General features: G+C 44.1%; 1 long non-coding RNA gene across 1 annotated transcript; it reads right to left on the reverse strand.

Annotated features, from left to right (window-relative positions):
• Nucleotides 1-3245: 3245 nt before the first annotated feature.
• LOC121280449 lies at nucleotides 3246-15218 on the reverse strand. The gene is made up of 3 exons (XR_005943618.1): nucleotides 15194-15218; nucleotides 10332-10358; nucleotides 3246-3291 (listed from the first exon to the last, which is right to left on the reverse strand). It is a non-coding gene; the product is annotated as an uncharacterized LOC121280449 (long non-coding RNA).
• Between the last annotated feature and the right edge of the window lie 8399 nt (nucleotides 15219-23617).

A 23617-nucleotide genomic window follows, 5' to 3' on the forward strand; every position in this document is an offset into this window, starting at 1 on the left:
CCTGTGGACACAATGGTTTGGTCAAAAAAAAAGTTTTGTGAACTCAGACACTGTTACACGTACATTACGTTAAGCCAATTTGAACACTAAGAATTAAACGGTAAAAGAATAATAATGAGTTTAAAGCCAGAAAAACGCTTGGCGGTTATAAAGAGTAAAGGGACTTCAGTGAGAATAAAGGGTAATATTAGGAAAAAAAGGGAAATTAGTGAGGTTGCAGGAGCACTTAGGAGTGAGTTATATTCAGAAAGAGGTAAAATTACAACTCATTATTGCAGTCAAATTAAGGGGTAAAAATTAAAAGGGTGGGGCAGGTCCATAGATGGGAACCAATATGCTTGGGTTTCAGAGGGCAGAGGGGGAAGGAGAAGGGTAGGTACCTCCAGGAAAGTGAAGCATGCTTCAATCTGAGCAACAGGAATAAGAAGCGTCTGGAAGGAATAACATTTCTACAGAGGAAGTGGCCCTTTGCGTTTACCTAAGAATGCTCTTGTGACCAACAGAAATCTGCTGTATAGTGCTTTGGCAATTTTCTACAGCAATGATACATGTTGCAGTCAGTGGTCACTGTCATCATTTAAGAGTGCTGCATAGGCAAAGGGAAAAGGACACCACCTCTAGAAACTAGAAACAATTCAATCAGTTGTGCAACTGGAAGCAAAATGGAAATAAAATATAATCATTTAACACAACCCTCCTGATGTTATGAGATATCTAACAACATAAATGTCTAACAACCAGGGAATTAAACCCTCAGAGAACATAATCCATGAAACATGGCATTTGGTCAGTGAAAGAGCCATGGTTTTTTAAATTGATATATCCCTTGATATTTCAGTCTTTGAACAATTTCATTGATGAGGTTTGCTCTTGGAAAGTTGCATGTACAAAATATGATAATTTTTACAAAACAATGCCACTGTCTTTGTTGCATTTCATATCAATTATGCTTTTAGTTCAAATATCTGACAGGAAAAGACTTGATTAAGATATTAGAGCTACTATTGTTGGATAACTCACACACTTAAAAGGAGGGCTGTGGATGGATAGCACACAGGGGTCAATTTTCTGAGTATGTGCTCCTGGCGAGGAGCTTTACCAGCTGGCAGCACATATTGGGAAGCTGCAGCACCACTGCCCACAATCTCCTCACAATGTGCTGCAGGCAAGGTTCCATGCCAGCATTGCGCACTCAGACAATCACCCCTACACAGCCTACAAGAGATGGATAATTTATACACTTTGAAAATGAACTGTTGATTGATAGCTCACACAGTACACAGCCTAGAAACTACTGTCTGTTATATCAGCAGATGAATGCTTACTGTATTTCTCTGTTCACTATTTTTAATGGAAAATTTAAACTTTTAAAAATAATATGCTAACACTTGGTGGACAGAGGAATACCATAGGAATTTGTTAAGTATCCATCCAATTATGTTGCCATTTCTCAGCCTAAATAAATGGATGTAGTAGGTTGGCTTGTACAGTCGATATAAAATGGACAACTCATGCAGTCTACATCAAAGCACTGGATGGACACAGTTTATGCAGTCTACAGAGTTTATGGATAGTTTTACAGTCAATAGGAGAGCAGTGGGTGTCTAGTTCATGCCATTAGTCAGCTCATACAAGACCACAATAAAGCTAAGGATGGATTGCTCATGCAGCCTAAAAAGTGCTCTCCAAATGAACATATCTGTGCTTTATTAAAAAACATACGTCTAAATCCAAATGCCAAAGGTTCAGTATTCCTTATTATCTTGTTCAATCAACCACTTTACAATGCCGCATTCAGTTTTACTTTGCTATTATTGGCTTCACGAGCTCATCAAAATAAGCACCTTATTTTTAGATCAAATGCTTTAAGCCGTCAAATGGTAAAGTAATCGGGAAAACTTATTTAATTTTTTGTTGTTGAAAAAATAAAGATTATGCAAAATTATTGGACGGAGGAGAATCATAGTGAAGGTAATCTAGACCATTTGCACACATCCCCTAGTTTGTGAGAAGCAAAAGCAGGAGATTGCCTGTTCCAGTTTTTTGAGCCCAACAGACCTAAATTTCCTAGAAAGACCCAAAAAAGAAACAGCCAGGGCCAGGGGCTCCTCCTGCTGATAAATTTCATAGAAAACAAGATTTTTGAGGGGTTTTCTTAATGAAGCTTTTCGATAAAACAGTGGGAGTACATCAAATGAAAAACTAAACTAAAAAAAAATAGATACCTAGTACCTTAGTCACAAAAATATGGAACAGGTAATGAACTAAGATCTAGGAAAAATGGTGAATTCAACATTATTGGTAGAGCTTTACATGATTAACACAACTGGGATAATTTCAAGTACAAAAATCTTGTGCATGTTGACACTGCTGGCGCCATTTTTAATTAAGTTTTAAATCAACATATAAGATTCATTATGAATGGAAATAAAAACAAAATACTACGGGATGCTGCAGTTCCAGAGAAGAGTCATATTGTTTCATAAAGTTAACTCTGTTTCTCTCTCCACAGATGCTGCTAGAGGTTTTCCAGCACTTTCTGTTTATAATGGAAATCCTTCTATGTAAACAGCTGCATATAATAATGTGTTTACAGGTTCTACCTATTAGGCGGTGCTTTGTAACAAGTCTCCCTGTCAACAGGTATATTTATTAACTGATCTTGCGAAATATCAGTCAATTTACTATCAAAATAAACCAACTGTTTAAAGCTTGGGGGTAAACGAAAACTGTTCCACCATTGAAAGCTGTAGACACTGTTGCCTGACTTTTACTTCAGACACAAACTAATTAGTAAAATAATGAACCAAGTTACAACATTTATATAATGTTCTTAACACATCACAATCTCCACCAAGAATTTTTGTTTGATGTTTAACCCCTGCTCCTTATTTTTATCTGTTAATGATTATCCATATAACATTGAATATGATATATAAATGGTTTGGAATGAATTGAGAAATAATCTGAGTGAATTAACTGCAATGTATTCCATCAGTTCAATAATTTTCTTTAGTACTTCACCGTACAGTGTTCAGTTACAATTGCAAGGCTATACAATAGGCATATATAGAGTAAACAGAGGGCTATCTCACTCACTGTAATGTGTTGTATCCATTGCAAACTAAAAAGGAATACTGGAGCTCTAAGTGCATTTGGTTCTCATGCTCACGGTTCATTTCAATTCACCAACAACAGAAATAGTCATTTGAACACACTCGTAATTAAGCATATCTGTAACTGCACCTTTTCTCCCCTCTCTCCTCTATCTCCTTTAGGACCAGAGAAACCCTGAAAGAAAAAAAAAGCAATCAAAATAACTCTGAATAAATTTGTAATGCTTGCTCTGGAAAAATGAAATTACAAAATAATCTGTTTATTCAGAGAGCTGGGAAGAGTGTCCTGCAGTCAGCATCACTGTGAAGCAGTCTGGGAAGAGTGCCCTGCAGTCAGCATCACAATCTGCACTGGAGCGCTGCTTTGGGAGTTCGGTGAGGAGGGAACGAGATGATCCTTTGAGTACCGTGAGCATGGTCAGGTAAGTATTTACTACTTTTATCGCTTACAGTTTTTAAGGTCTTATTTTGTAGTTCATCCTTTGTAAGGGCTATATTCTGTAACAACAAGGAGCAGGGAAGAAAGGCTCGAGAGTATTTGATATTAAGTATCTTCCAAAAGGTGTAATTTAATTGAAAGGGTTAAATCATGGCAGGAGAGCTCAAAGCCGTGGTGTGCTCCTCCTGCTCCATGTGGGAAGCTGGAAACATTTCCAGTGCCCGGGGCCAGCATGTGTGTGGGAAGTGTCTCCAGCTGCAGCTCCTGGAAGCCCGGGTTTTGGAGCTGGAACGGCGGCAGGGGACATGGTGGAGTATCAGCGAGGCAGAGAGTATCATGGATAGCACGTATAGGGAGATGGTCACACCGCAGGCTGAGTCCACAGGCAGGAAGGGAATGGGTGACCACCAGGCACAGCAAGAGGGCTAGGCAGACTGTGCAGGGATCTCCTATGGCTATTCCCCTACAAAACAGATATACCGTTTTGGATATTGTTGAGGCGAATGACCTCTCAGGGAAAAGCAGCAACAGCCAAATTTGTTGCACTACAGTTGGTTCTACTGCACAGGGGATGAGTAAGAAGTGGTGGGATTGCAATAGTTATAGGGCTTCAATTGTAAGGGCAATAGATAGGCGTTTCTGTGGCCGCAAACAAATCTTCAGGATGGTATGTTACCTCCCTGGTGCTATGGACAAGGATGTCTCAGAGCGGCTAGAGGACATTTTGAAGGGTGAACAGCCAGTGGTCGTGGTACACATTGGTACAAACGACATAGGTAAAAGAAAAAAGGGATGAGGTCCTAAAAGCAGAAGATAGGGAGTTAGGAAGTAAGTTAAAAAGTAGGACCTCAAAGGTAGTGATCTCAGGATTCCTACCAGTGCCACATGCTAATCAGAGTAGAAATAGCAGGATATATTGGATGAAAACACGGCTGAAGAGATGGTGTGAGGGGCAGGGTTTCAGATTCCTGGAGCATTGGGTCTGGTTCTGGGGGAGGTGGGACCAGTACAAACTGGACGGGTTATACCTGGGCAGGACCGGGACTGATGTCCTAGGGGGAATATTTACTAGAGTAGTTGGGGAGGGTTTAAACTAACATGGCAGGGGGATGGGAACCTATGCAAGGAGTCAGAGGAGGGGGAATCAAGGACAAGAAGAAAAGATAGAAAGGGGAATAAGAAAAGTGACAGGCAGAGAAATCAAGGGCAAGAATCAAACAGAGCCTCAGTGAAAAATAGTGGGAACGGGACAAGTAATGTTTAAAAAGACAAGCCTTTAGGCTTTGTGCCTTAACGCGAGGAGCATTCGCAATAAAGTGGATGAATTAACTGTGCAAATAGATGTAAACAGATATGATATAGCCGGGATTACGGAGACATGGCTGCAGAGTGACCAGGGGTGGGAACTGAACATCCATGGGGTATTCAGTATTTAGGAAGGACAGACAAAAAGGAAAAGGCTGTGGAGTTGCATTGCTGGTTAAAGAGGGAATTAACGCAATAGTGAGGAAAGATACTAGCTCCAACGATGTGGAATCCAATGAGAAACACTAACGGGCAAAAAACATTAGTGGGGGTTGTATGTAGACCCCTAAGCTGTGGTGACGTTGGGAATGGCATTAAACAGGAAATTAGAGATGCATGTAATAAAGGAACATCTGTAATTATGGTTGACTTTAATTTGCATATAGGTTGGGCAAATCAAATTAGTAACAATACCATAGAGGAGGAATTCCTGGAGTGTATATGGGATGTTTTTCTGGACCAATACATTGAGGAACCAACTAGAGAACAGGCCATCTTTGACTGGGTATTGTGTAATGAGAAAGGAATAATTGGCAAAATAAAGTGCGAGGCCCCTTGGGGATGAGCGTCCATAATATGATAGAATTCTTCATCAAGATGAAGGGTGACATAGTTGATTCTGAGACTAGGGTCCTGAATCTTAATAAAGGAAACTACGATCGCATGAGTTGCGAGTTGGCTATGATGGATTGGGAAATGTTACTTAAAGGAATGACGGTGGATAGGCAATGGCAAACATTCAAAGAGCGCATGGGTGAACTGCAACCATTGTTTATTCCTGTTTGGCACAAAAGTAAAACTAGAAAGGTGGCCACACCATGGCTTACAAGGGAAATTACAGATAGTATTAGATCTAAGGAAGAAGCATACAAATTGGCTGAAAAAAACAACAGACCTGAGGATTGGGAGCAGTTTAGAATTCAGCAAAGGAGGACTGAGGGATTGATTAAGAAGGGGAAAATAGAGTGCGAGAGTAAGCTTGTGGGGAACATAAAAACTGACTGTAAAAGTTTCTATAGGTATGTGAAGAGAAAAAGATTGGTGAAAACAAATGTAGGTCCCTTACAGCCAGAAACAGGGGAATTTATAATGGGAAACAAAGAAGTGGCTGACCAACTAAATACATACTTTGGTTCTGTCTTCACAAAGGAGGACACAAATAACATACCAGAAATGTTGGGGAACACAGGGTTTAGTGAGAGGGAAGAACTGAAAGAAATCAGTATTAGTAGGGAAATGGTATTGGGGAAATTGATGGGATTGAAGGCCGATAAATTCCCAGGGCCTGATAATCTACATCCCTGAGTTCTTAAGAAAGTGGCCCTAGAAATAGTGGATGCATTGGTAGTCATCTTCCGAGATTCTATAGACTCTGGAACAGTTGCTACGGATTGGAGGGTAGCTAATGCAACCCCACTATTTAAAAAGGGAAGTAGAAAGAAAACAGGGAACTATAGACCAGTCAGCCTGACGTCGGTAGTGGGGGAGATTCTAGAGTCCATGATAAAAGATTTAATAGCTAAGCACATGGAAAACAGTGGCAGAATCAAACAGAGACAGCATGGATTTACGAAAAGGAAATTATGCTTGACAAATCTACTGGAATTTTTCAAGGATGTAACTAGTAGAGTTGATGAGTGGGAGCCAGTGGATGTCGTTTATTTGGACTTTCAGAAGGCTTTCGACAAAGTCCCACATAAGAGATTAGCATGTAAAATTAAAGCGCATGGGGGCAGTGTATTGAGATGGATAGAAAACTGGTTGGCAGACAAGAAACAAAGACTAGGAATAAATGGGTCTTTTTCCGAAAGGCAGGCAGTGACTAGTGGGGTACCGCAGGGTTTGGTGCTGGGAACCCAGCTATTCACAATATACATTAATGATTTAGATGAGGGAACTAAATGTAATATCTCCAAATTTGCAGATGACACAAAGCTGGGTGGGAGGGTGAACTGTGAGGAGGATGCAGAGATGCTTCAGTGTGATTTGGACAAGCTGAGTGAGTGGGCAAATGCATGGCTGATGCAGTATAATGTGGATAAATGTAAGGTTATCCACTTTGATAGCAAAAACAGGAAGGCAGGTTATTATCTGAATGGCTATAAATTGAGACAGTGGAATGTGCAATGAGTCCTGGGTGTCCTTGTACACCAGTCGCTGAAGGTAAGTATGCAGGTGCAGCAGGCGGTAAAGAAGGCAAATGGTATGTTGGCCTTCATAGCGAGATGATTCAAGTACAGGAGCAGAGATGTCTTGCTGCAATTATACAGGGTCTTGGTGAGACCACACCTGGAATATTGTGTGCAGTTTTGTCTCCTTATCTGAGGAAGGATGTTCTTGCTATAGAGGCAGTGCAGTGAAGGTTTACCAGACTGATTCGTGGGATGGTGGGACTGACATATGAGGAGAGATTGAGTCAGTTAGGATTATATTTGCTGGAGTTCAGAAGAATGAGGGGGGATCTCATAGAAGCCTATAAAATTCTAACAAGACTAAACAGGGTAGATGCAGGATGAATGTTCCCAATGGTGGGGGAGTCCAGAACTAGGGGTCATAGTCTGAGGATACGGGTTAGACCATTTAGGACTGAGATGCAGAGAAATTTCTTCACCCAGAGAATGGTGAGCCTGTGGAATTCGCTTTCACATGAAAGTAGTTGAGGCCAAAACATTGTATGTTTTCAAGAAGGAGTTAGATATAGCTCTTGGGGTGAAAGGGATCAAAGACCATAACACCATAAGACATAGGAGCAGAAATTAGGCCAATCGGCACATCGAGTCTGCTCCACCGTTCAATCATGGCTGATAAGTTTCTCAACCCCATTCTCCCGCCTTCTCCCCCTAACCTTTGATCCCATTACCAATCAAGAACCTACCTATCTCGGTTTTAAATATACTCAATGACCTGGCCTGCACAGCCTTCTGTGGCAATGAATTTCATAGATTCACCACTCTCTGGCTAAAGAAGTTTCTCCTCATCTCTGTTCTAAAAGGTCTTCCCTTTATTCTGAGGCTGTGCCCTCGGGTCCTAGTCTCTCCTACTAACGGAAACATCTTCCCCACGTCCAATCTATCCAGGCCTTTCAGTATTCTGTAAGTTTCAATCAGATCCACCCCTCATCCTTCTAAACTCCATCGAGTATAGACCCAGAGTCCTCAAACGTTCCTCGTATGTTAAGCCTTTCATTCCTGGGATCGTTCTCGTGAATCTCCTCTGGACCCTCTCCAGGGCCAGAACATCCTTCCTGAGATACGGGGCCCAAAATTGCTCACAATATTCTAAATGTGGTCTGACCAGAGCCTTAAAAAGCCTCAGCAGCACATCCCTGCTTTTATATTCTAGTCCTCTCAAAATAAATGCCAACATTGCCTTTGCTTTCCTAACTACTGACTCAACCTGCAAGTTAACCTTAAGAGAATCCTGGACTAGGACTCCCAAGTCCCTTTGCACTCCAGATTTCTGAATTCTCTCCCCATTTAGAAGATAGTCCATGCCTCTATTCTTCCTACCAAAGTGCATGACCTCACACTTCCCCACGTTGTATTCCATCTGCCACTTCTTTGCCCATTCTCCTAACCTGTCCAAATCCTTCTGCAGTCTCCCTGCCTCCTCAATACTACCTGTCCCTCCACCTATCTTTGTATCATCTGCAAAATTAGCCAGGATGCTCTCAGTTCCTTCATCTAGATCATTAATATAAAGTGAAAAGTTGTGGTCCCAACACTGACCCCTGCAGAACTCCACTAGTCAGCGGCCGCCATCCTGAGAAGGACCCCCTTATCCCCACTCTCTGCCTCCTGCCAGACAGCCAATCTTCTATCCATGCTAGGACCTTGCCTCTAACACCATGGGCTCTTATCTTACTGAGCAGCCTCCTGTGTGGCACCTTGTTAAAGGTCTTCTGGAAGTCCAAGTAGATAACATCCATTGGCTCTCCTTTGTCTAACCTACTTGTTACCTCCTCAAAGAATTCTAACAGATTTGTCAGGCATGACCTCCCCTTGATGAAACCTTGCTGACTTTGCCCTATTTTACCATGCACTTCCAAGTATTCTGAAATCTCATCCTTAATAATGGACTCTAAAATCTTACCAACGACCGAGGTCAGGCTAATCGGCCTGTAATTTTCCGTCTTTTGCCTCACTCCCTTCTTAAACAGGGGGGTTACATTCGTGATTTTCCAGTCCTCTGGGACCATCCTTGACTCCAGTGATTCCTGAAAGATCACCACTAACGCCTCCACCATCTCTTTAGCTATCTCCTTCAGAACTCTGGGGTGTAATCCATCTGGTCCAGGTGAGTTATCCACCTTCAGACCTTTCAGTTTTCCTAGCACCTTCTCCTTGGTAGTGGCCACCATTCTCACCTCTGCCCCCCAACTCTCTTGAACTTTGGGGATGTTACTCGTGTCTTCCACCGTGAAGACTGATGCAAAATACCTATTCAGTTCCTCCACCATTTCTTTGTTCCCCACTACAACTTCTCCAGCGTCATTTTCCAGAGGCCCAATGTCCACTTTTGCCTCTCTCTTACCCCTGATAAATCTAAAAAAAACTCTTGCAATCTTCTTTTATATTACTGGCTAGTTTACCCTCATATTTAATCTTCTCCCTCCTTATTTCTTTTTTAGTTGTCCTCTGTTGGTCTTTGTAGGCATCCCAATCCCCTGGTTTCCCACTGCTCTTCCCCGCATTGTATGCTTTCTCTTTAGCTTTTATGCTGTCCCTGACTTTCTTTGTCAGCCATGGTTGCCTCATCCTCCCTTTAGTATGCTTCTTCTTCCTAGGGATGAATTTTTGCTGTGTCTCCCAAATTGCTCCCAGAAACTCCTGCCATTGCTGTTCCACTGTCTTTCCTGCTAGGCTCATCTCCCAGTCAATTCTGGCCAGCTCCTCCCTCAAGGATATGGGGAGAAAGCAGGAGCAGGCTATTGAGTTGGATGATCAGCCATGATCACGATGAATTGCGGAGCAGGCTTGAAGGGCCGAATGGCCTACTCCTGCTCCTAGTTTCTATGTTTCTGTTTCATTTTACTCGTTTAAAAGCGAGCAGTTTTTTTCCCTCTCAATCTCCACTTGTTTCCTTCTTACTCCTAATTTCCTAATTTTAAGCCATGTCCCTGGTATTTAAATCCTTTGCCAGAATAAATAATTTGTCTTGATTAATTTGGTCAGTTCCCTTCATTTTCTTAAAAGGTAAGAAAGGCGTCCAACCTTTCTTAACATATATTCATCAGTTAAATATCTGATATGTGGAATAAGCTCTGTTGCTCACCTCTACACTTCCTTAATAGCAATAATATTTCCAAAAATCATTTTTAAGCAATGTGAAATCTATAAATAAAGTAAACAAAATTTGGAAAAAAGGTTAAATATTTCACAAATTCTGGATTATTCTTTTTTGAGTGAACACAATTGGAATCCTTAGAAACAAGACTGTGAGAAACAGAGTATAAAGGAAATAGGACTTACGTCCAACCCTGGATCTCCATCGATACCCTGTCAAAGAACAACATAGATGTAATGACTGACATATCAGCTTCCAACTTTTATATTAAGTGCAGTATTCACAGATTATAATTTCCTGTAGGTGGATGTTAACTAATTTATAACAACATGTTCTATCCAAGATACATCCAACACTGTCCAAAGTCATAAGTAAAATCTAATAGGTGATGTTAGATGCTGCCGTTTTCTTTATGCTACTGTAATGATTGCTCATTCATACCTCAGTTGAGTGTCTCTTTAACCCTGAATGCTTTTTCACTAAAACACAGGGGTCAATTTCCATGGAGATTGGTCCTATTTCCGTGGAAGAGCTAGGGAAATCCTGAGAAAACTGTGAAGACACCATTTTTCTGAAGCTCCATGGCTCATCGGTTACAGAAGGGTGTGCTGCCTGTGCAAATTCACACTCACATTCTGGGAAATTGTGAATGTAGGACTTCTTGACAGCAACTTATTCATTAACTAGCTAGAACATAGCAATTCCAGGGCTCCCTGGCCTACATACTATACATAGGTGACAATCCAGGCGTAGCCATTTTCGGAGACCTGATGAGGTTGCATGTCAATCAAGCAGTTATCTGCTTGCCACTGGGGCTTCCGTGCCTTTAAAGGTGAAGAGTCTGCCCTTAAGAACTGTTGGCCAATCAGAGGGTCGACCACCAGCAGTGGTGGCCATTTCTGCAGCACGTTCTGGAGTAGCCATGATGGAACAGGCCCTGGAATATGGGGAAATGGGTCAGGCTTGCCAGGGCCAGTGAGGCAGGCCCAAATGAGGGGAGCAAGGGTCATTGTGGAGGCCAGAGGTATTAGGGGTGTGGTTGTGGGTGGGGAGGTGAGGACTGGTTCTTGAAGCAGGGTTGACCCTCGTTGCTGGTGAAGTTCTCTGTGCGCCACAGGGTGCCACCGGCCTCTTGAGGCCAGAGGGAAGCTGCCAACTTTTTTTGGGCAGCCTCCCCATGGAGCATAATCCACTCCAACTGACCCAAACCCCTTGGTTGAATAGGGATTAACCCCTAAGTGGTCATTAACCTCTGGAATGGATGTCTTCAACCTTCAACCTTTCTCACCCCGACTTAATTGGGGACAGGGGGTGGGGGGTGGAGGTCGAGACAGCGATGGGCTCTCTGCCGCTTGCTTTCCCTCCCAATTCTACGGCTCTCCTGCCTCCCAGGCCACGTTAAGTTCTGCCCATAGTTGTAGCTATCAGAGTTCTATAAATGGTGGTTGATTTGTTCCACCAGATTATTGCTCAGGCAGCATGAACGATAATCCAACCCAGCTTGTCCGGCAATTTATTCATTAACTAGCTAATGCACAAAACATCTGCAAATGTAGTCTTTACACACTATGCTTGGGTAGCTGAGAAACCAGTGTGCACCAGGTTTTCAACCAAAGGTCAAGTTTTTCCCACTATATAGCTTCCATCTTCAAAATGAATTGTGAGACATGCAAGGTTGAGAAAGGAGCTGTGTTAAACTTTAAAACAAGTTAAAATAGATAGAATAAGCAAGGTAATTAGAAATAATGCTTCAAAATTGCTGTAAAGAGAGACATATTGCTGAAGCTTTCACCTTGCACGCATCAGGACAAATGTAATAGTGCCAAATTACAAATGATCACAACATTTTATAACTACAGGAGGAAAGGGTGCTGATTGGTTGGCAAATCAACTCTGATTGGTCGAGGTGTTGCCATGGAGAAAACAAGGGGGTACTATAGGTTCCCTAAGATCCAGGGTAATTTTAAAAAGGTGCAAGGCTTGGACATGTTCCTTTTATTTGCCGGGAACGGCTCTCTACATAAAATGTATGTCGCTTCTAGCCAGCATAAATGTGCCACATTATGAGCTTGACTGATTATCTTAAATTGGTTGTTAGTGTAACTATTAGTGCACTCAGGATTGTTCAGCAAGTGCTGCCCAACTGTGGAATCACATCTACTAATAGACGTTTTGGGTTCTGCAAACATGGGCTGGTTGAGTACGGTCTGTACTCTGCCTATTATGAACAACTGAGGGAACATGCTATTTGATTTGATCAGCCAATCGTTGGGACATAAGGCCTACATGTACTTGGCATCGCATCAGCATTGAAATTCATACATGACCTTCTTAATTGTGTGGTAGGCAGAACAGCATGTATGAAGTTCAGTGCTGGTACAATGCCAGATACGCCGGCTGTATGTCCCAACGATTGGATGATTGAATCAAATAGCATATTCTGTTGAAGGGTCATGAGGACTCGAAACGTCAACTCTTTTCTTCTCCGCCGATGCTGCTAGACCTGCTGAGTTTTTCCAGGTAATTCTGTTTTTGTATAGCATATTCCTTCAGTGGTTCGTAATAGACAAAGCACAGACTATACTCAACCAGCCCACGCTTGCAAAACCCAAAACAAAATGTCTACTGTTAGATATGATTCTGTGATTGGGCAGCAATTGCTGAACAATCCTGAGTGCGCTAACATTTACACTAACAACCAATTTAAGAGAATCCATCAAGCTTGTAACATTGCTCATTTATGCTTGCTAGAAGCAACATACATTCATATGCAGGGACCCATTCTCTGCAAATTAAAGGAATATGTTCACCACTCGCACCTATTTTAAATTACCCGGGAGCTTGGGTAGCCTATAGCTCCCCATTACTTCCTTCGTGGAAACGCCTCAGTGAATCAAGAGTTGACTTGCCAGCCAATCAGCATCGTTTTCTTCTGCAGTATAAATGGTTGTGATCATTTGAAATTTGGCATTCTTGCATTTGTCTTGATGAGTGCAAGATGAAACGCTTCAGCAACATGTCTCTCTTTTCAGCAAAATTCAAGTTCTCTACTACCAAGTGACTGAGAAGTAATGCTGTTAAAATAATAGAAACAGAGGAAAGAACAAAGAGCAGAGGGAAAAGGGAAAGCCAGATACATTTAAGAAAATGTTTCAAATAATTTGCTTTAATTTTAAATTGCTTTTCAAGTGACTAGAACTTAGAGATGACTGTTATTGATATTAGTGGACCAATGTTTAATGCATTCGCAAAACATGAATGCCTCTGTTCAATAATGGCGGAATAATACCACATCAGCATGTGAAGCATTCATCCATTAATATGACCAACAGTAATTTCTAACACCAGTCCAGTTTTCACAAGACCTCCAATCATCTCATCAAACATTAATTACAGTAAAAAATCAACAATGACTGAGAAATATCACAAATAAATTATGCGGTAGGTGAATTCTAGAATAGTAAGAGGCATTGGGCTGGATTTTTGTTTTGAAGTTGGGACCCCTATGTTGGGATCATTTCCTGTTTCTGACCCTGAACAGCGTCACAGTGTAACATTCCCAAAACTATTTTTGAAGTGATGGCCAATTAATGGCTAGGAAGAATGTTTACCATCTAATTAAGGATGTTGGGTGATGTCCTAAGGCTGCAGGCCCAATAGGAGGCCCTCCAGCAACAAGAGAGTGGCAGTCCCACCAGAGGTGGCAACTACTGATGCAGGTAAGGGAGACAGAGAGGGCACCTCAAGAAGGAAGCCCCATACAAAGTAGAAAAAGCTTTTCAATAAAACTGGCCACATTATAAGAGTGCCATTGTGAAGCTGTGGCCATTTAGTAATTGTGGCAGATGATGGGTTAACAAGGCCTGGACACCACTTGGCATCATATGCAAATAAAATAGGATTGAAGTTCATAGAGGAATAACCCCACATTGATTCATGTCACACGTTTGTAGACAAATGAAAATGATGGTACTTTAAGTAATCATGGTTCAGATTTGAGATAAACTGGGGTAGGTTTTCGCTGCCTGCATTCTTCCGGTCCGGATGTCCCAAGCCTAGGCCTGACTTCTCTCTAGTCTGTGCACCTCTCTGTGCTCCTAGCTCCCAATATTGGGCCCTTCCTCTTCCTGGAAAGCAGCAAACAGAAGATTCACAAGATCATCCTTGGGATGAGGAAGGAACAATACAATTTTTTGCTTGCCTCTGATGAATCGAGACTGACCTCCCCCACAGGCCATCCAATGTGTGAGAATCCAGCAGCTGGCCCCTTCACCAGGTTCCCCTCAGGCACTCAAGTGCATTGATCCCCTGATTGTAACTCAAGTGCAATTTGTACGAGAACTATGAACACCCTGTCTTAATTAAATGACTATATGTGACCTGCAAATATAAATAGTGGGAGGTTGGGGGTGGGTGGGTGCGGAGGGGGGCATCCTGCGTAATACTGAAGCTTTGCAGGATGGCCTGGGCCCTGATAGATCTCCACTCCTTCTCCTCTTCACATGCCTGACAAATGGCTGAGCTGAAGAAAATCTATTCTCATTGCTCGCTTATTTTTCCTTCCTGAAAATATCTTGCCTATGTCAAGCTGGAAAACTGACTTTATACAATATCTGTTACTATTTCCACCATGTGCACATCACAGTCACAATCCTTTGGTTATATAAATGCAAAGTGCTCTCATGGACTGAACCAGACTTTTAACAAAAAGCAAAATACCGCAGATGCTGGTAATCCGAAACAGAAGCAGAAAGTGCCGGCAAAACATGGCAGATGCTGCCAAACCTGCTGGGCACTTTTCCACGACTTTGTTTTTATTTCCGACTTCAGCAGCTCTCCTTCATCCTGAGTTGTGTTTCCAAACCCATCCTCTCTATCACAAAACCTGCTCCTAAAAACTTCTAGAGTGCAAGTTCAAGTCACAGCGTTAATAAAATGTGCATGAACTCATTACCAGCCACTTGTGACTGTGACAATAATTGAAAATCTGCAGAAAGTAGTACTATTCCCTTTTACAGTTACACATACTAACACTAGGTATACTTACAGGCAAACCTGTGGGTCCCCTTGGCCCTGGGTTACCAACTGCTCCTTTTTCACCCTGAAATGACAACACTTGATGTAAACTGAACAATCACAGTTATAAAGAAGCAAGTAATTCCAAATGCTTCTGTATCTTAAGATGTGACAGACATGGAAACTACCAAGTTCAGGGAACCCCTGTGAGAAATGACAAGTTTAAAAAAGCACATGTCCAAAGTTTAAAAGTGGTATGTCACAGGTTTGTGCTCCTTGAGTTAGCCTTTTAGCTTTTCTGGAAAGTTTTTAAAGTTTCCTTTTTCTCTTAAAGTTGTTGGTTTTTCTTTCTCTCCTGTTTTTTTTTGTTTTTTTTAAGCGGGCTGCTTCTTTTTGGCTGTTGGAAGTGCCAAGGCCAGTGTAAGGCCAGGTGGAGTCAGATTGGGATTGGCTGGATAGGTGCCGGGGGTGAGTAGGGCTTTTACTAGGACCTGGGGTGAATGGGGCTTCACTGGGGCCAAGGGAGGGAGGGCTTGAGCAGGGCTTTATGCCGAGGCTGGGAGAGAGCAGCCCTTTACCTGGACTGGGTGAGAGAGGCCCTTTACCGGGGCTGGGGGAGAGTGGCCCTTTACTGGTGCTGGGTAAGAGTGGCCCTTTACCAGGGCTGGGAGAGAGCGGCCCTTTAATGGGGTTGGGGGAGAGCGGGGCTTTACTGGGGCCAGAGTTGAATGTGGCTTTACTGAGGCCGGGGTTGAGCGGAGATTAATTGAGACATGCCATCGAAGCTTTTCATCTTGCGCTCATCAGGACAACTCACAAGATAAACCAACAGTAAAGGGAACAACAATTTATACTGCATGAGAAGAGTGCTGATTGGTTAGCAAGTGGACTCGGATTGGAAGAGGCTTTGCCATGGAGATTGCAGCAGAGAGCAGTTAACTGTCAAACCTCTGCTCAAATTCAAACCAGGCAGGTTGCCTCAGATTGGTCAAGGCATTGCCATGGGGAAGTGAACCGGGGAATGGCTGTCCCCCAACTTTTTGTTTAATTGGAAAAGGCGCAATGCATGGACATCCTCCTTCTGTCTACAAAGGAGAGGGCCCTGGGGCCCTTCTAGCATGAGTAAGTGAGTAAGTGAGCCACATTGTGAGCCTGACTGATAACCTTAAATTGGTTCTCATTGCAATTCCTAGCACAATCATGATTGTTTAGCAAGTGTTGTCCAATCATGGAATCAGATGTAATGTTGGATAATATGGGCAGAATTTTCCCTGAATTGCACTAAGTGCTCTAGTGCGCGTGGAAATCAGCGCTTTTTCCATCAGCCACAATGGCGGGTTTTCATGCCGTATCGTCCCCTTCCCCTCTTTAATTATGCACCCAAGCGAAACCTGCCGAATCACTGGCGGGCCGCCTCTAGTTCACCCGCCTTGTCATGACCTCACCGCTTCCTCACTCCGGGTGCAGCACAGCACACAGAGTTCCCACTGCCAGCAGCCCAGGACTACTCCATCGAAGAGATGGTCCCAAACCTAAGAAGATTGCTGCCCCCAAGTTTAGTGATGCCTCACTTGAGTGCCTGCTGGACACCATGGAGGCCCAGCGCAATGTCCTCTACCCCTGCTCTGGCCGCAGGAGGCCCACCAACATCATAAATCTGGCTTGGGAGGCGGTGGCAGCGGTGCGAATGCTGCCCAGAAAAGGTCGGCCATCCAGCGCAGAAAGAGGATGAATTATCTCATCCTTTCTGCCAGGGTAAGGCAACCATCTTATCACCCTCAACTCACACATTCACAAGCCCATCACACATATCACTCACTGCCAGCTCAATGGATATCACCACTCACTCTCTCACACGCACTTTCACATCTCCAGCTGGCCTCATCCCCTCTGCTGATCTTGTCCTCATTCAGTCCACAGTTATACAAATTACCCACAAATGCCAGGCATCCTTCTCATCTGCCCTGGCAAGTGTCTTTCTCATACTCTCCCTGTCTATCTTTATGCAGGGCAGGACAAGCTGGCACATAATAAAAGGGAGGTGTCCCAGACTGGCAGTGGTGAGCCGGAACTCAAGGTCCTCACATGGTCTGAAAACAGAGCCATCATGCTGGCCAAAGATGCTGTTAACCATTCCTGTGGCGACATTGAGGTCAGTGGCAAGCACACACGTGAGGCTTCTGCACCAGATTATCCCTCTGTCAATGTTACTGTTACCCAGCTGCCATGCACTAATAATCTCCACTTTCTCTCCTAGGTACCTCTGCCAAGCGCCCGACACCCTCAGCCAGCCAGGTCCTCAGCTCTAGCCCTGAGGGCACCTCAGATGAGGAGCCTGAGGACAGCAGCTTAAAAGACCTGCCACAGCGCTCACCCTCACTCTCTACCAGTGCAGATACACACACCTCGGTGACACCTAGATCTAGAGCAGGTGGGGGATCACAATCTGGTGGTCACTTGCACACAATCTGGCCCACAGCAGGTGGAGGCAGGGACATCCGAGATCACTGTCACTTGGGCCACTGCTGGAGGCCAGGAATCTGCTGTGTCCACATCAGATGACGAGCGTCCAGACCCGGTCCTCAATTAGTTGGTGGAGATGCAGCGACAATCACGGGAACATCAGGAAGGGATGTCAGCTACACTCCTCAGATAGCAAGGGACAATGGAGGAGTCCGTCTGCCTTCTGATCATGGAGTTAGCATTGGCGTGCCAATGCACAGAGATCAACACTGGCACAATGGCGGCCACCATGGAGGCCTTTATCCAGAACATGGGTCCTGCACTGCCGTGTGGGCTGAACTCCATCGCTGACATCATAGTTGGCCTCCAGCAGTGTCAACTCGAGAGGGGTGTAGGCAGCTCAATCTCACTCCAGCTGTCCCTTCTCCTCAAAGGGTCAGCCAGGGGCCTTCAAGCACCCATAGGGAGAACCTCCATCCACCCAGGTGACTCCAGGACTGTCCGACCGATTCCAAACCCCTCTTCTTGTGACCCCATCAGCTCTAGCTCCACAGGCCAAGGAGGGTGCACCGGCCCACGGCAAGACACCCAAAGCAGGCCAAGGTCCTCCAGGTCTTAGTTCTCCAAAGGACGCCCACCAAGGTCATTATAGGCTATAGGGCGTCCAGTCAGCAGGCTGCCTCCATCTCCGCTGTGGATGTCTGGGGAGCACCAAGATGTAGTGGTAGGATTAGGAAAGCTCTAAAACTTTAGGAGCACAATGGTCGCATGGGTGTTCAGAACTTGTATATTATGTGCACAACTGTAAATCAAATATCACCCATTCCTCATCTCCTCTTGTGTATGTCTTCTTTTTATTAAGGGTTGTGTTGCAGTCAATCAGATGACACACTATGGTCCCACCTCCGACTTATTGCAGATGTCGCTATCATGGGCATGTCATCTGTGTGGTCTGCTTACATCTTACCACAGTGTCTGACCGTTTTCATATACTACAATTCCAACATCAGTCATGCCTCATCCATAATGTTATCTGTGTTTGTGGAAGGCATATGCTTTGCGGGGTTGTTTCATGTTTCTTGGCTGTGTGACATAGAGGCAGAGGTGTTCTCCCATCTTGTATGAATTTTTAAAAATTCATTCATGGGATGTGGGCATTGCTGGTTAGGCAAGCATTTATTGCCACATTGCTGTGGGTCTGGAGTCACATGTAGGCCAGGCCAGGTAAGGACAGCAGATTTCCTTCCCTAAAGGACATTAGTGAACCAGATTTGTTTTTACAACAATCGACAATGGTTTCATGGTTATCATTAGATTTTTAATTCCAGATTTCTATTGAATTCAGATTCCACCATCTGCCATGGTGGGATTCGAACCCTGGTTCCCAGAGCATTACCCTGGGTATCTGGATTACTAGTCCAGAAACAATACCACTACACCATTACACCTTTCGATCATTCGAGGAGGCAGTGTAGAAGGACAGAAGAGTTAACGCATGGAGAAGGGTGATATATCCTGGAATCCATGCACTCTGTCATCTGTGTTACAACCACAACCAATGTTATTTGCTGAGCAAGCCCAATCTGAGAGGGAAACGTGTCTTATTGATCATAACCTTTTTTGCATATTTTGAAAACAAGGTAAAAAAACTACTGATTCCCAGAAGCATAAAATCCCAGGAACACTTTTAGGACTTGAAAATTGATGATTTATAACAAGAAGAAAAAATCTTAAGCACACAAAATTTAAGTTACACAATTAAAACAGTCTTACAAAATATCCCCCCAAAAAACCCACTTGGTCAGAACAAACAATTAATCTACTTGGCAGCAGCTCCCTTACAGATTTTTAACCATAAAAATCCAGTAATATTACCCAAGGAAAAGCTGCTGTCACTTTAGTAAAGGCATACCGCACAACTTCGCACTCTCTTCCACCCTGCTGTAGAAATCCAAGAAAGTTCAGAATACAAACTGCTTTTTGAAATAAAGACTCTTTTAGTCTGGCTGGATGGCTGTCTCAGATTTCAAATATTTTCTCAGCATGGAGCTGGTCTCAGGACATTTCAGGACAACTCAACTAAACATCTTTTCTTAAGTATCTTTTTTCCCTTTCATCTTAGATTCCATTGTCCTAATGAACCTCTTTGACCTCAACTTTTCCGAAATATAAAAATCTTTCATGTTTTCCTATTGCCTCCACTTTCTGATAAAATAAAATTTAATAACCTTCTCTTGTTTACTCATGAAACATTTGTAAGTTATAAAAGTCCCTTGTCACTTCTAAACTTCCCTTTAAAATTTGACAAGTCAAGTCCCCACATTTCTCATAATGCAAATTTTAAACCCAACCTATTTACTTGTTTAAATCCAACTTTACCATAGCCTCTCATTACAAATGCATATACTCTTTTATCTCTCAACTCTCACAGACAAGCTGTCTCTATGAACCTTCTCCTCAGTTTAATTAATCATGGACACACACACATATATCCTTCTTTACAGAATATCACCATATTCCCAAATATTTTTTAAAAATCCACCTTCACATCTGACAGGGCTTCCATGCTATGAGCCCATATTCTAAGATAGTGTGCGTTCCTGTCTGGCAATCGCATTTGCGACTTTCTGACTGCATACCTATTAAGCTGACTAATAAGTGCGAGCACCTTGCTACATTAACTAATGAGACTCTGGTCCTCTCAGCCAAACTAGTGTCCTGGTGCTCGAACCTACAGACCTGAGTGTCTCTCACTGTGTCGTTATGTGTGTTGCGGCCACAAGGCTTCAATGTACAGATGCAGCACTGTGCATCCCCTCATCTAAACTGTGACCATGGTTACTGATGCTAATTCCAAACGGTCATATGTGATGGACCATGGATCCATTGAGCATGACTGGGAACGACACAGCGTAGCTCCAGACAATGTTGATGGGAGAAATGGGGTTTAAGCAATAATGTACTAAAGCTGAAGTGTGCTCTATGATAGAAATGACGCATGGCCCTGAGGGCTTCATGGTCTTAGAGATTTGTTACGTCACTAGGGCCAGGGCTGGCCATGAGGGCACAATGTCTGCATTAAGGAGAAGGCATGTTAATGCCAGGCAGGCAATTGTTTGCATATCACATCCTCAGGTGGTCCACATCCATAGTAAGCTGAGGAAAAATGCAGGCCACCATACCTGCGTGAGAGTCACAAACAAAAACAAAAATAGCTGGAAAAATTCAGCAGGTCTGAGATCTGCGGAGAGGAACACAGTTAACGTTTCGAGTCCGAATGACTCTTCATCAGAGTGCTGGCTGTCAATGGGATTGGGAAAGTGACAGGGAGGACAGACTCATCTATACATGGATTCAGACCTTCCAAACCTCCTCGGCTGCCTTGGACCAAGTCTCGCCCATCAGTTGCACCATCGAGGTTACACAGAATGCGTTGTCACATTGCTGTGGATGGATTGCCTTGAGGAGCGTTGTCTGATTAAAGGCTACCATGTATGAGCCCACTCACGATAGTGGATTACTCCTGTCTCACATAGGCTACTGTTGCAACTGGGATGCTGCAGAGATGTTTGCAGAGTCAATACCTTTGGATCTCTGGCAGTGGTGACAGGCCCTCCTCCAGACAGTGCCTCATCTCTGCAAGGACGCATGCTTCCAAGGCTTCATCAACTTTCAAAGGACCACGGCAATGTGACCCTGATGTAGAATGACTCACTCTCATTTTGAAGTGCATAATTGAAAAAATAGGAATAGCAAAGCTGCTGTTTGTGTTGGCCCCTATTTGGGCACTTGTCCAAGGAGATGCCCCACCAATGTTCAGGTAGCAATATGAGCCTTGTTGTACCTTCTCTCAGTAGGATTCTGTAGCCGCCACACGGGCATCATCAGCCATGTCCTTTGTGGATACTCTTTGTCCTTGAGGAGCCAGCCCTGGATCCTATGTGGCCCCTCGAAGATGACTGGGATCTACCATCTACGCAAAATATACGAGTCGTGGACACTTCGTGGAAATCGGGAGTTTTGATAGCCACATGAGGGCAGTTGATGGCACCCTGCACCTGCAAAGCTCAGTACTCTGGCGTCCTGATTTGCTTGATCTCTGTTAAGTTGATGTAATTGTGGGCCTTGACAAAAAGGGGTCTGTGTGTGGATACTTGAGAGATCCCACAGAGGTCCCCAGTGGAGCCCTGGAAGGAACCAATGGCATAGACGTTGAGTGCGGTTGCTAATTTTGCAGCCACTGGCAACGGATGTCCTCCTAGTCCATGTAGCGCCAATTCCCGGAGAATGTGGCAAATGTGATCCTGGACATGTGGAGCTGTCGACAACACTGTTTCTTGCTCATCTGCAGATAAGACAGGGGACACCTGTAAACCCTGGCTCTAGTGAGGTGCCTATGCACAGCGTCTCTGTTCTCCAAATCCCCTGTGTGTGGAGGGCCCTGTTAGGCTTTGGTCTTGTGGGTTTTGCTCCTCCCTTAGGTGAACCAGGCTTCTCTGCTACAATCTTCTCCTTCTTCTCTCATGCCTGTATGCAATTATGCAGGCAGCAATGAATCCAGGCTCCACCTTCCTGCTGGCCTCCTCTCAGCAGTATCAATGAGAAACAGACAAGAGTCAGGACTTGTCTGCAAAATTAATCTTTCTGTCAGTGACTCTAGAGCTATTTTGGGTTCACGGCTCTGGTTCCCGTGTTGGCAACTACCCGCCCCAGATCTGCAATGCGAAGTGCATATCGAGGTGCTCCCCCACCTATTCATGAGCAACTACTATGAGATTGCTTTGGCCAGGCGCCTTGATGTGGTGCTTTCAGCCCAGGGGCTGGCATCCTTATACACAGCACTGTAATAGCACAGTCTTTGGAATATACATGAACGTCAATGTTTACTCAGGTTATGAAATATGCTGAGGGCAGCCTTCTTTTGTCTACTGGGAACCGTCCGCTGCCACTACTGCAACACACTTCAAAAGCTTGTCTAGGTGCCCATTTGCTCAGAACTTCTTTATTGCTATGGGGAATTGCCATGCTGAGAGCAAGGGGTTAATCCCAGGAGATTGATTAGTGCAACTTTGCGTGATTAGTTTCACATGAATGCGCAGCATTGCTTCACTTTGCTGATTCCCTGCAATGTCATTGTGAGATGACTAACATCTCTCAGCTGTGCCTGTCTGCTCTTGTGGGAATATGCAGTTCAGTTGGGTGCCCCCTTAATTGCTCCCCCCCTCCCCCAGTGCAGTTAGCTGGCGTCCAAGGCGCCTGCAGCGCCTCCAACAACAGGGTTTGTTCTCATTATACTTTTTCCCTGCATAATCACTGCAGATTGGAAGATGGTGGTGGTGAGCTCTCACTGCCAGGCCAGCTTGGATCCTACCTGTGCAAGTATGCATACCACCTCCCCCTCCATTGTCACTGAGGAAGTGAATGTTAAGATTACCCTCCCTCAAAGACCTCTCAGTCCTCCCCCGTATCCCTTGATCCCATTGTTCTTGTGGTGGATGTCCATTTGTTAGCCCATGGACATTCTGGGGTGGAGGTGCCTATGCCTCATGTCCACATCAGCCCTCACCTTCCTGAGGCCACTTGCACAGTTAAACATGTATCCCCACACATGCCCTGGGATTCCCCCCACTAAACATTGCCAAGCAAGCCCTCACCCTCCAGCCTCTTAACTTGCTGGAGGCCACTTCCCGGCTTCCCCAAGCAAGGCCTCACCCTGCAGCCATTGAAAAGACATCTCTGCCTTACCTCTGGTCTGGTAGGTGGATGCTTGCCTGTGAACTGCCCTGAAACTGTTGTATTGCTGCCAGTGAAGCCTGGCACTGAATACGCCAAGCACTGCCCAAAACAAGGTAAGCAAATGAACCTCGAAGTCCCAAGTGAAGTGCAGGTCGCCAGGTGCACGTCGCTTATGTACTGTTATGAAACGTGTTGGGGTGACTGAATGCCAACGTGGCCTCATGATCCAGCGGGTGGGGGGGATGATTCTGGTGAG

This window comes from Carcharodon carcharias, chromosome 1, assembly GCF_017639515.1.
Source record: "Carcharodon carcharias isolate sCarCar2 chromosome 1, sCarCar2.pri, whole genome shotgun sequence".
In the NCBI taxonomy this organism is placed as follows: domain Eukaryota; kingdom Metazoa; phylum Chordata; class Chondrichthyes; order Lamniformes; family Lamnidae; genus Carcharodon; species Carcharodon carcharias.